The sequence below is a fragment of the Mauremys reevesii genome, linkage group 4 (genome assembly GCF_016161935.1).
Source record: "Mauremys reevesii isolate NIE-2019 linkage group 4, ASM1616193v1, whole genome shotgun sequence".
Taxonomy (NCBI): Eukaryota; Metazoa; Chordata; order Testudines; family Geoemydidae; genus Mauremys; species Mauremys reevesii.
The window spans coordinates 134,868,513-134,880,979 of NC_052626.1; the positions used below are offsets into that span (position 1 = coordinate 134,868,513).

The 12,467-nt window shown below is 48.0% G+C and overlaps 2 protein-coding genes across 2 annotated transcripts in view; both read left to right on the forward strand.

The window, feature by feature from the left end:
* Positions 1 to 3,617, forward strand: part of LOC120403913 (maestro heat-like repeat-containing protein family member 7) — a 42,260-nt gene extending 38,643 nt beyond the window's left edge. Inside the window, exon 11 of the transcript XR_005597795.1 lies at positions 3,180 to 3,617. The gene's annotated coding sequence lies outside the window, so the exon portion shown is untranslated. The remainder of the gene's footprint in view (positions 1 to 3,179) is intronic.
* The window catches only part of LOC120403911 (complement receptor type 1-like), a 626,098-nt gene that overhangs the window by 57,912 nt on the left and 555,719 nt on the right, over positions 1 to 12,467 (forward strand). The window lies entirely within an intron of this gene.

Genomic DNA, 12,467 nt, shown 5'->3' on the forward strand with positions numbered 1-12,467 from the left:
TCGTCCCTGGACGAACAGGGTGAGGCATGGGACAATGCAGCTGAGAGTTGCAGGGCTGGGCACCAGAAGAATCGCCGGGTGGAACTTTGGGATATGGCAGGGAGGGGTGGAACAAGCCCTGCTCTGGGTCAGTCCCAGTGCCATTGGCCCACTGCCTTTGAAGAGGCCACCGATGAAGGCCATTTGTCCTACTCCCCTGGGTCCCGCAACCCAGCTCTCCCTGGAGAGAAACTTTGCCTTGAAAACTTAAAGCAAGCGACTTTGTTGTTAGGGCTGAAGGGGGTGGTGGCATGGGAGACACTGACCATGTGATGACACCAGTCAGCTCAGAGAGAAATCTGCCGCTTGTGTTCTTTGGGGGATTGTACCTTAAAAAGGGGTCAGCGGGAGGTGGAAGGGCTGAGTGTAAAGGACCAGGAAGGAAGTAGGGTCGTGGGAGAGGGTCAGTGCCAGGACATCCCGTTGCTAATGAGAATCCGCCTTCCAAGTAGCACCGCCCCAGGTCCATAATCCTTATGCTGGAGAGCACTGTGAAGCGAAGTCTCCCGCTGAGCCACATGGCCCTGCCCAACATAAGGGCTGCAGAGCAGGGCCCTCAGAAGGGTCCTGCGGAGCATGAGGGATGGGACCCCTCGGAACCACAGGCTTCCCCCAAGGCTTTGGGGGCTAAAGGAGTCGGCTTCTGAAGTGGACACTGTGCCCTGTCACCAGGGATTAGAGGGAACAGGCTAGCACTCTGGCTCTGCAGTGCTAACAGCTAATCCAGGGCCTGAAAGGGGTGAGCCGTGGAGTACTAGACCTTAGTCCAGTAGTGTAGCTAGTGGGGTGCAGGGGAAGCAGCTGCTTCCCCTCAGCACATTTTCAAAAAAGCCATGCCTGAGGTGAGGTTACCATGGCACCAGGGGCAGGGCCCATGCTCCACTCTGAAGCTTGGCCTGCCTGGCTTCCCCCAGCTTGCTGCATACCCCGCCTGCACCCATCAGCTGTGTCTCCCAGCAGGAGGGAGACAGCTGATCCCGGGGCGGGGAGGGGAAGAGAAGAACTGAACTCCAGCAAGCTAGGCTCCTGCAGGCAGGCTTTGCTGGCTTCCCCTAGTGTGCTGCATAAACCCTGCTCCCTCCCTGTCTTGCCGATTAGCTGTTTCCCAGCAGGAGGGAGACAAACAGCTAATCAGCTAGGGAATGGGGGGAGAGGGAAAGAACTGAGCTCCAGCAAGCTGGGCTCCTGGGGAGGAGGAGAGGCTGGGGCCTTGGGAAAGAAGGGGGTCAGTCAGGCATGCCCCTCTAGGGGGCAGGGGCACCTGCCCACAAGCCATCAGCTGTTCAGCCAGGGCAGGGGCAGTAGGGTAGCTAGCTAGGGGAGTGCGAGTGCTTGCTGATTAGCTGGTTTTTGGCCACCAGCCAATCAGTGAGGGGAAATGCTCCTGGAGCAAGGGGCTGAGCAGCTGAGACACCCCAGCTCCTTCTCCTACCTGCTTCTTGTGGCACTGTGGCAGGTGTGCTTTCTCTGGCTGCAGCAGCAGCTCCTAACCTCTTACCCAACTAACGGCAGCCAGTAGCAGCAGCTGGTAAGTGTATTTCAAAGGGGGTCTTTCTTGTGGTGAGGCTGGCTTGGGGGCGGGGGACTGGAAACCCTCCAGGTGGCTGTGAGAGCCAGCACCTGGATGCTGGTGGGATGGCTGTCTGCCTTATACTGGGATTGGGAATTAGTGCCCTTACATGCAACTCCTCCTATTGTGCCAGTGTAGATCCTGCTGTTAGTACAGCTATTTGCAGGTGCCCTGTGTTTAGCTGAAACTTTGGACTTAGTTTAGTGGGGATGGACTCAGACTGAGGGCTTGGCTACACTTACAAATTTGCAGCGCTGCAGCAGGGTGTGAAAACACAGCCTCTGCAGCGCTGCAAATTGCGGCGCTACAAAGCGCCAGTGTAGTCAAAGCCCCAGCGCTGGGAGCGCTCCCAGCGCTGTCCGTTATTCCCACAGGGAGGTGGAGGGACAGCGCTGGGAGAGTTTTCTCCCAGCGCTGGCGCTTTGACTACACTTACTTGCTCAAGCGCTGCCGGGCAGCGCTTGAAGTTTAAGTGTAGCCATAGCCTGAGAGCTAAACTGACACTACTATCCTGCTGTGTGGATCCCAGTGTGCTTGTACTGTGAATGTTTGGCATGCACATGTGGCTATATTTATCTCATTGTGCAGATGTGCTTGGTGTGATGATGACATTATGCTAAGATGAATCGTGAAAATAGTGTCCTGGTGTGATGGTGGTCACTCTGTGCTGTTCATGTGAATATTGCATTTTTGTATGCTGGGTTGGTGTAGCCCTGTTGTTCCCAGGAAATGAGAGCCACAAGGTGGGTCAGGTAATATCTTTTATTGGAGCAACTTTTGTTGGTGAGAGAGAGAGAGAGGGAGAGAGCGAAGTTTTGGAGCTTTCATGGAGTTTTCTTCTTCCTGAAGAAGAGTTCTGTGAAAGCTCAAAAGCTTGTCTCTCTCACCAACAGAAGCTGGTCCAATAAAAGATATTACCTCACCCACCTTGATATATATTCCCCTCCGCCCCCCGCCATATTACCTCATCCAGCTTTCCGGGAGTGAGTTTTCATCATGACATGGGAAGTGCTCTGACTTGTCCTGACTTCTCTGTATCAGCCCCTCTAACTTGCACTGCAGCCCAGTACTTGGGGGCTGGGTGCCTGCAGTGCTGAGATCTGTGAGATCAGGGACTCACAGACCCAGCTGGGAGGGGAAGGGCACTCCTTGTCGGCCTCTCTCTCTCTTGCTGCCTCCTTTTTTCCGAGTGCCTCATGATGCATAGAGTCAGCGTGGCTAGGTGCTGCATTGGCGAGCCTCCCAGTGCAGCCCCCAACCCCCGCTGCCCCATGTGAACCCCCAACAGACCCAGCCCACCACAGTCCGATTGTATCTCTTATGTGGGGACTGTGCCCCACCCCTGTTTCTGTGTGCTGCCTGCTTCCAGGGGCCACAGATTGCAGAACAGGCCCCTCAGGAAAGATGACAGGGGCTGTCCCACCAGGTGCGTGCACAGCCCTCCGGAGCACTGCTTTGTCCCGTTATATCCGAATTCATGTTATATCGGGTCGTGTTATATCGAGGTAGAGGTGTAATTTAATATGTCGTGTGGCACCTTTTTTTATGTGTTGGCTCCCCCTGATTTTAGAACCTGGCTATGCCACTGCCTTAGTCAGCCCTGCCGCTGCAGCACACATGGTAGCAGATGAGACAGAATGAGTCCCAGCTCCAGGAGGGTACCACAGCCAGTGCTGCGAAGGGAGCTGCATGGCCTGTACGGCTGGGAGAGGACAAGGGTGGTCATGGGGGAGAAGAGAGCCTGGCAGAGACAAAATACTGCAAATTATGCAGAAACAGGGCTGAGCAAAATTGTCTCCAGTGTCCGTTAGGGTGGATTTCCCTGCACCCAGCCACCCAGAAGCAGGTAAGGGAACAGGGCCCCTGGGTGCCACGCTAGGGGTACATGCAGTGCCCACAGCCATTCCAGGGAGGCAGCTCAGATATGTAACTTACATCCCCACTGGTCAATTTCACCATCGTTCTGCAAGAGGCGCCATTGCTGCAGAAGCCCTGAAGGCTACCTGCATTGAACCGTCCGTCCCAATGAAGGCCAGGGCCTGGAGCCACTCCCTGAATTAAACCCCCTTCTTGTGCAGTGGGTAGGTGAAGGCAGCCAATGGCCTTTCAAGTCTTGGATGGTTTCAGGGCCAGAAAGGGGATGGAGAGAGAGGAGGTCGGGTAGAGGTTACAACCACCCTGGACTCCTCTCTTCATTTCACCACAATTTACTAAGATAAAGCCTCCCCCCGCCACTGGTGCCAATGCTGAGGAGACTCTTGGGGGGTTAATTGGTCTCCAGCACCCCTCACTCTCCTTCTCTGTTACGTGCTTCCCACAATAGACAGACACAGTTAAACTCTCCCAGTGTCACAGTTACTGTCACTCACTGCCCCTGCACAGAGGCATTTGTTCCCTGTCTTCCCAACTTACATGGTACCATGGGGATGACTGCACCCAAAAGAACCTCTCGATTTGTGCTGTCCTTTCACCTGTGTTGCTCCCTGAAAGCACAATCACATGCAACCACTAGGAGGCAGATTTTGAAGACAAGAAACCAATATAACTCCATAGTTCTAAGAGGCGAACACCCCCAGCTACAGACAATAGCAGGGGTACGCCAGGGGTGTGCTATGAGTTACTGCCCTGCAGAAGGGGTGCATATATAGTTTATGGGAATGTGCTTCCCCTTTGATTGTACATTACAAGGCTGCCCCTTATTCCTGTGATTAAGCGGCATTGTGCTTTCAGCCAGGGCTGTTCCAGGATTTGCACCTTCGCATGAGGCACATCGGTGGGGGGTGCGGTCTGGACCGGGCACCTGGAATTCCAGTCTCCACGGCTGGCGAGCTGCCCAGCAGTACGGCTGCAGGCTATGAGTCCTGGGGGGCTCGTGGCATTTCTCACACTGGGTGGCATATGCAGATGTGCTCAGCACTGGCCTCCTTCTGCTCCCACTGAGGTCAACAGAACGGCGCCTTCCCTCCCGCTCGCCATGGGAGCAGAGTTAGGCTGACGCTGAGTGCTCTGGACTACCCCATCCAGAGCGTCCTCCTCGCCAGGCTTTTGGCAGGCAGCAAGCCCCTGGAGCTGGCACGTACAGGAGAGCGGAAGTACAAAAGGTGGCTGGAGAACTCAGCTGGGAGGCAGCCGCCAGAGGAGCCAGATGCCTCCTGTGAGCTCCCAAGCCGGAAGGCTGCTGCTGACCCCGAGGGAGCCGAGGACTGGCCAGGGCCATTTACAGACCCAAGCAGGGAGGAGCTGCAAGCTGTGAAAGTAGAATGAATTATATTGTAAAAATAAGAATGGATTAAAGAAATGTTGTATGTACCTTTAAGCAGAAATAAGAAATGTTGAAATACAGGTGCCAGGAAAAGAAACATTAGGCATAAACAATGGTGCTAATGGCGAAACATTAAAGAAGATCGGTAATAGTTAATAAGAAAATAAGATATGCATGCCTAGCCCAGGTAAACTTATCTGCTTCTGCTTCCTTTGTTATCTTGTTAAGTTCTCACCCTTTTATCTGTATAAATAAGATAGTTGGTGTCTTGCATGGGGCTCACATTATCTGAGTGTTATTAATAGAGCGCTGTGCTAATAAAACAGAGTGGTCTGACAAACTGAGTCCTGAGTCTAACTTTGACAATTTGGAGGTTCTACCGAGACGGCAACCGTCTTCACTGGGGCTGTGAGATTCCTGACTGTTTTTTGTAGGACGACTGTGGCAGCCGGCACCTGGGCATTTGGCCCGAGCGGTCCTCCACCAGAACGGAAAGGCGCACAACCACAGTGAAGTCTACGCCATTGAACCTCTTGGCTCCCTCTCTGGTTGGTTCCCTCTCTGTTCTGGTAGGGATCCTGGGATCTGACATCAGGAATCTGGTCAGGTAATTATTTCTGTGTTTTGTGCGGACTGAGGACTGTCCTGTCTCCGTGTCTATCCATCCTCCTGTGGAGTGTTTGAGTCTGGGTGCCATCTCTGTCCAAGGATCGGCCAACCAAGGGGTTCCTGTCCCTGCGGTCTGAGTGAGTGGAATCTGCACAATCGCAGTTGCACCGCACTTTGGGTAAAACCCCTGGTGTGAAAGCAAGGGCGATTGAGGCAGTAGCCTGTGGGCTCCTTTTGTATGTTGCACCGGGCATCGCTCTGAAGAACCCAAATTTCCTTCTTGTGCGATTGGTGTGTGAAGTCCTCCTGTATGGGTAACCAGACGTCTAAGTCGGGACAGTTCCCTAAACGAACGCTGGCTCATTTTATATATTTAGGATGGGTCCGGACTCCTGTAAATTTCTGGAAAAATGGTCTAGGCTAACTCAGGGGGATCCCAAAACTCAGTGGCCACTGTTAAAATCTTGGAACAAAGACCAAGTGGACGTCTTAAAGAACAAACTCGGCCAACCGAAAACTAAATTGGCTAAAGAAGAGATTAATTGTTTCATTCAGTGGTGGGAAGAGGCAAATCATAGCTGGACAAAATCAAAACTCACCTCTCTCAAATATTCAAATAATAAGTTAAAATCTTTATTAAAAGCCTCCTCTCCCACCACCAGACTGAGTGCTCCCCTTTACCCCGTTCTCAAAAAACCTCCACCCCGGATCGATCCAACCCCTTTAATACTCCTGTCTCATTATAAAAAGGACAAAAAGCTCCTTGTTCTGTTCCCCTTTGTTGTCTGCTTCAAAAACTGATTCTTTAGTGTTCCACTACCAATTCAGCAAAGAGGGTGAGCTCCTCAACTAGCCCCCACCCTTCCTGGTCCCTTTCCTTAAACATTTCTTTCAAAACTGTGAAGTGACCACAGTATCACTCACAAATGGTTCATTGGAAAAAAAAGCAGGATCGGGCCCAGAAAAGCAGGCAAGCAACAGATAAAGAAACTGAAAAACAGGTTGGAAGCCCTAAGGGCATAGTGTTGGCAGTAAGAAAAGCAGTAAGTGCAGGCATGAACCCCTGGAACGATACTTAAAATGGTGAAATCTGAGGTGATAAAGGTGTCATTTTGGGAGATCCAGTGATTTAAGGAAAGAGAGTGAAAAGTTAACTCTACAGAGGCTGGAGAGAATTAAGCAATTAAACCTTGTGAAAATGTTAAAAAGGACCATGTTAAAGAGAGAGAATTCTTGGTTTCTTTGCAGCCATTCTGAAGGAAAATGGGCCCTTTTCCAGAAGAATGCCTGTAAACAATCCAAATATATATACAGCTATGTAAAAACAAAGCAGTGTAAAGGAATGTTAAGGAAAAGAAAATGTGTATGTCTCTATTTGTCTGTGGAAAATACATAAAGTTCTAAGAATCTAAACCAGCACATCTGGTTTGTAAAACTCTTGTTTTGTAGGTGTAAGATACATTGGTTTTGGTTTTGTTTTTAATGACACTAAAAATTCATTTGACTCTTTAAATTAAAAGTTTCAAAACAGATAAACCTTTTTGCAAGACACAGGTAATTAGTGGTGTTTGGCTTTGGGATTTAGCATTTAACCCTTAAGGGGTAACTTGATTCTTTATAAAATGTAAAATGTTTTTAAATAAAGACCAAGTCATGGCTGCAATAGGACAGTCAAAATCAGGAGAATAGGGAGAGATTCTGGGGTCTTTTTGTTTGTTTGGATCGGTTTTTTTTTTGTAACGATAACAGATAAGAGCTGTAGTGAAAGAATAAGAAATTAACAGTGACCCTCTGAAGCAACAGCAGAGGTGAGGTGCACACAGGGCCGGCTCCAGACCCCAGTGCGCCAAGCAGGCGCGTGGAACGGCATTGTCGGGGCAGGGCGGCATTTGGCTCCGGCGGACCTTCTGCAGTCATGCCTGCGGGAGGTCCACCGGAGCCCCGGGACGAGCGGACCTGCCGCAGGCATGACTGCGGAGGGTCCACTCTTCCCGCGGCTCCGCTTGAGCTCCCGCAGGCATGACTGCGGAGGCTGCACTGGTCCCGCGGCTCGGACGGAGCTCCCGCAGGCATGCCTGCGGATGCTCCACTGGAGCCGCAGGAGCAGCGCACCCGCCGCAGACACTTCTGCCCCGGCCGCGGGACCGGGGAAGGGCGGCGAGCGCGCCGCCCTGCTTGGGGCGGTGTAATTTTTAGAGCCGCCCCTGGGTGCACAAAACAAAAAGAAGCAACGTTAAAAACACTGAGCCTTAAAATGGCTCTGTGTAATCAGACTGTCACTTTGATAAGGGTACATGAAAACTCTTTAAAATCAAAAACAGTTACACCTTATGTAAAAATTGATATGGCTAATGTTTAAAAAAAAAGTTGTTGTATAGAAGGAATGCACTTTTTTCCTAGGACATATGCAGTGTATATTGTAGAAAGGGGTAAAAGAAATGCAAATGAAACGTGCTGCTGAATTAAAATCCTATTAGGGCTCCAAAAAGAGCCGCAATAGACTGTGTTTTCTTTTTCAGATCTCTGTGTGTTTTGCAAGCAGGAGTTGAAAGTGGAAAGAAATCAAAATTCTGGTGGAAGTTGATTGTGTCCCTTTTAAGACAGAGTCTCTGAGCCCTGCTGATGGCTTTGAATCCAAAAGCCAAGCCTGTGTTGATGCAAATGACCTAACTGATAAAGTAAGGTGAAAACTGCCAGCACAAAAGAAATTGCCTAAATAAAAGACATAGTATAACAAGATATCTTTAATAGATATGACGCTAACGTTATTGTTAATATTAAACATTGAAATAAATGTAATGTTAGTAAGCACCCCTGTAACAATGTATAGTGTGTATGATTTTTGGGAAAATCCTTTAAGGTAATATGGTAATGATGCTTCTCAGCTATTACCTGTGAATAAACTTAAAGCTTAACACAGCAGGAAAAAACATTACAAACTTGGTCTGCTATATAAGACGAAATACTTGAGGTACACCACCTCATGGTTTTAATAACTAAACAATGGAATAATTTCCCATAACCCTTAAAAAGTAGAAGCCATTAAAACCTGGCCTGCCTGTAGAACAAAAACGCACAGGAAAATATGGGGGTAATTCCTCTGTTTTGTCTGCAATCAGCAAGGGTATTTGTAAAAGAAAGGAATCTTTTACGCGATAATCAATGCCAGCCTGAAAGGGGTAGAAAAATGTTATTCTTGTCTTTCAGAAAATCAGAAAAAGCTAATACCAGCTACAGAACAACCTATTACAAAAACAAATAAAAGTTAAAAAACATACTGCAATAGCTATGGAATGTACTGAAATGCAGATATTTAGAACATAAGATGTTTTGGGTAATATCAGAGAATATTAAGGTTTTGATACATCTGTTAAAGCAAAGAAAAAGATAATTGTTTAATACCTATCAATATAACTGGATGCAGTATGTCTCCAGTATGGTAAAACAAAACTTGTTAAGTGAAGAAATTGTTGTTAAAAATCGCACACCAACAGGCTCTGGAAGCAAAGATATGGAAAGTTAGCCCACTCCACCGATTGCACCTGGGATCCTTCTGGCTACCCCAGATCTCAAGCCAGTGGGCTGGGGAGGAAGGGAAACTATTGGACACTAGAGGTTGTACCAAGTGGACTCCTCAAAAGTGAGTATGCTTATCCATGCCTTTTGCTCCAAAGCCCTGTAGTAAAGACATCTCACTAGGATCCTGTATGTGGGATAAAATTAATAATTAGACCAAAGTATTGTATAACGGGCAATGTGTGTGTTAATTCTTGGAAAGAAGTGTTTTAAAAGGATAAAAGTGTTAGCAACCCACCAGTAGACAAATGTACATGTAATGTAAGTACTGTGTTTACCAATAATCACATTTACTATTTGCCACAACCAAAAAGTCTCAGCTTACTGTGCGCACTGATTTTGCTGAGTTCTCTATCAATCTTGGCATTGAATGGCAAACAGTTACCAATCATCTGTTTAAAAAAGGTAAAAAGGGAACATAGTTCCTAAAAACAAAAACAAACAAACAAAACAATGTGGACCATTCATATTATACACGCAAATGGGGACATGTTAAGAATTGCCACTGCAGAAAAACATAACAGCTTACCATTGGTATAACATATTTTCTGGATGGTCTCCCACAACTACTGGCATACTAATGTTACTACCCCTAATTGTTTTTGGTTTTAAATTGTATGTGTTTAATTAAAATGTTTAAAATGTGCTGGTGGATAAAACAAAGCTAAAGCCACAGGCCCAAATCACCTCCCACTATTTTCTATTACGTGGACTAAATAAGAAGTGACACTGGCGATTAATAATCTTAGTGTCAAAAGGGGGATATGTAGGAGCAGGATTTTATAATGTCCCATAAGAATTAAAGTATAATTTGATTTCATCCTGCTAGCCATCCTTTTTAAATAGCAGAAAGAAATGACCCTCTGGGACTATAAGATTCTGTTTTCCCATATGCATTACAAATTGGGCCCTCTCTAACTCTTTGTTTTAAGATTTAGGTAGTAAGAGACAGGATTCTCTATTGTGTCTATGGGTAGGTCCATACTTACCACGCGGGTCGACGCGGTGAGTTCGACTTCTCGGAGTTTGAATTATCGCGTCTAATCAAGACACGATAGTTCGAACTCCCCACGCGCTCCGGTCGACTCCGGAACTCGACCTTGGAGCCACGGAGTTCGACCCCGCCGTGTCTGGATGGGTAAGTCAGTCGAACTAAGGTAGTTCGACTTCAGCTACGCTATTCGCGTAGCTGAAGTCGCGTACCTTAGTTCGACACCCCCCTCACCCCCCCGTAGTGTAGACCAGACCTATGTTTAAGTAAATTAGAGAAACATTGAAGGCCTTGGTCTCAATGTAAATTGTCTTGGTTATTAACTGTAAAACTTAGCAAGGTTTAATGTGCAATGCCTTTTTGTTGGATATAAAATACTACTGTTTGTATTCTCAGTCTTTTTGTGTGAATGAGGAATGTCTGCATCAGGAAAAGATAAGGTGTGAAGGCCATGGTTATAGCCAGAGTCAAGGAAGAAGTAGTAAAGAGACTTAAAGAACATCAGAGAATCATCAGGCACTGCTTACTAGCCAGATAGCTGTTAAACTGTCAGGCATTGCAGAGTGGATACATGCTTCGCAGTGTAAGAATGCACCAGTCCCAGTGAACCAATCATCACCTCAGGACCACGCAGAGTCAATTTTGACTCCAGAAAATGACGTAGAGGAACAGCCTGCAATACCTTACATTCTACGCTCTCGTAAGGGTTGCCAGAAGCAGACGACGACCTAAAGCAAGGCCCAAGAAGAAGCAGTAGTGAGCCTAGCGCCTGCTGCCTGGTGGATGTAAAACCGTGACTGCGGTTCCCTCAGTTGAGTTTATCGAACCAGAAGGGCCCTGCCTCCAACATGTGCCTTTGGTGGCACCTGTTCCTCAGCTGCTGGTGTCTTAAGGTCTGGGGAATCCACAGTGACAATTCTTTTATCCAGCAGCAAGTGTGGCTAGCTCACACCCTTAATATTTCTAAATGCTGGGTCTGCAGCCACATCCCAGTCCACTCTCAGACTGGTGTTCCTGCCCTGGCTGAGATGTGCCCTCCCAGATATTCAAACAGAGAGAAATACTGACCTCTTCCCCGCCAAAAAAATTCCAAACTGACCAATACAAGAAACCATTCACAGGTGGTCAAGCTACGGATGAGATGAGCCCAGAGTAAGATCCCAGTTCCAACGTCACACAGTTTGGGAGCATTTGAAGTTGTGTCTCTGGCTCCCAGCTCACTAACCAGCTGGACCAAAACCCCACTCCAGAAGCAGAGCTGGGATGCAGTCAAGGATTTCCCAGCTACGAGCCCTGTATTTTTCCACTAGACCATTACCAGCATCCCACCTCTCCTCCCAAGTAGAGGAAAGGTTCATAGATACGGATTGGTTTATCAGCATGGAAAGTATCTCAAAGTTGTGAGGCGAGAGAAGAATGGTTAGAACTGTGGCGGGGGAGTCTTTAGCACAATCCTGCTCTCTCGGTGGGTGAGGAAATGTATCTAGTCGCGCACAAAATTCTCTGCTACAGCTGTGCCTGGTTGCTCACACACCTTTGCCCAAAGGAAACCTGTGCTACTTATTAAAAGTTGACAAGTTTCCTGCCTTACTCTTTACTAGTTTTTCTCCTGATCTGAAATGAGAAGTGCTGACACTTGGATACACAGAGTAGAAGGTAGCATCCCATTCCACTGAATCCACAGCACTTTGCAAGTCTTTATAGCAACGCTCCTTTGGGCGTCGCAGCTGATGTCTCTCCAACTCTTATTGCACCTCTTGTGTTGGGGGTTTAAGAGACCGATTTTCTAGCAGTGTAAGAACAAGTCTATTGCAAGTCTCTGCTAAACTGAGGCAAGAACCCTTCCTTCTGATATCAGTAAGTTGTACATAAAGTGTTGGTTTGATATTTAAGGCCTAAAATAGGCACCATTATTGACTAGTTACTGGAAGGTAGGACTTCTGAGTTCTATTTCTAGCTCCGACATTGACTCATTGTGTGACACGGGGCAAGCTGATGCAGTTGAGAAAAAGGGTAACAACGTTCTGGGGTGTATTAACAGGAGTGTCATATGAAAGAGCAGGAGATAACTTCCGCTCTACTCAGCACTGGTGAGGACTCAGCTGGAGTATGGCTAGGGTTCTTTTCCACATCTTTCTTAAAACGCTAGAAAGCTCTCCCAGCGCTGTCCGTACTCCACCTCCCTGTGGGGAATAACGGACAGCGCTGGGGCTTTGACCACACTGGCGCTTTGCAGCGCCGCAATTTGCAGCGCTGGAGAGGGTGTGTTTTCACACCCTACTGCAGCGCTGCAAATTTGTAAGTGTAGCCAAGCCCTAAGGGTCTTGCAGTGCTTTAGAAACATCAGCCCTCCCCTCACCTCAGGGAGCAGCGCTTCATTTGTAATGGAAGAGGGGCCGGGGCTCAGGCAATATTTTTTA